Source organism: Arachis duranensis, chromosome 10 (genome assembly GCF_000817695.3).
Source record: "Arachis duranensis cultivar V14167 chromosome 10, aradu.V14167.gnm2.J7QH, whole genome shotgun sequence".
Taxonomy (NCBI): Eukaryota; Viridiplantae; Streptophyta; class Magnoliopsida; order Fabales; family Fabaceae; genus Arachis; species Arachis duranensis.
In genome coordinates, this window is record NC_029781.3 from 61,623,094 (window position 1) to 61,624,144 (window position 1,051).

Sequence of the window (1,051 nt, forward strand, 5' to 3'; positions counted from 1 at the left end):
ATGATAAGAACATCACCTTGAAACACTAGAATTCATTCTTAAGAACTCTGAAGAAAAATACCTAATCTAAGCAACAAGATGAACCGTCAGTTGTCCAAACTCAACAATCCCCGGCAACGGCGCTAAAAACTTGGTGGACAAAATTGTGATCAATACTTTTCACAACTCAAATAATCCCCGGTGATGAACCCAAAAACTTGGTGTTCAATACCATGGCATAAACACAACTTCGCACAACTAACCAGCAAGTGAACTGGGTCGTCCAAGTAATAAACCTTACGCGAGTAAGGGTCGATCCCACAGAGATTGTTGGTATGAAGCAAGCTATGGTCACCTTGTAAATCTTAGTCAGGCAAACTCAAATGGTTATGAATGATGAATAAAAACTCAAATGGTTATGGATGATGTATGAATAAAACATAAAGATAAAGATAGAGATACTTATGCAATTCATTGGTGGGAATTTCAGATAAGCGTATGGAGATGCTGTGTTCCTTCCGTCTCTCTGCTTTCCTACTATCTTCATCCAATCCTTCTTACTCCTTTCCATGACAAGTTGTATGCAAGGGTTTCACCATTGTCAGTGGCTACCTCCCATCCTCTCAGTGAAAATGTTCAACGCACCCTGTCACGGCACGACTATTCATCTGTCGGTTCTCAATCAGGTCGGAATAGAATCCAGTGATTCTTTTGCATCTGTCACTAACGCCCAGCCTTCAGGAGTTTGAAGCTCGTCACAGTCATTCAATCATTGAATCCTACTCAGAATACCATAGACAAGGTTTAGACCTTCCAGATTCTCTTGAATGCCGCCATCAGTTCTAGCTTATACCACGAAGATTCCGATTAAAAAATCCAAGAGATATCCACCCAATCTAAGGTAGAACGGAGGTGGTTGTCAGGCACGCGTTCATAGGTGAGAATGATGATGAGTGTCACGGATCATCACATTCATCAAGTTGAAGAACAAGTGATATCTTAGAACAAGAACAAGCGGAATTGAATAGAAGAACAATAGTAATTGCATTAATACTCGAGGTACAGCAGAGCT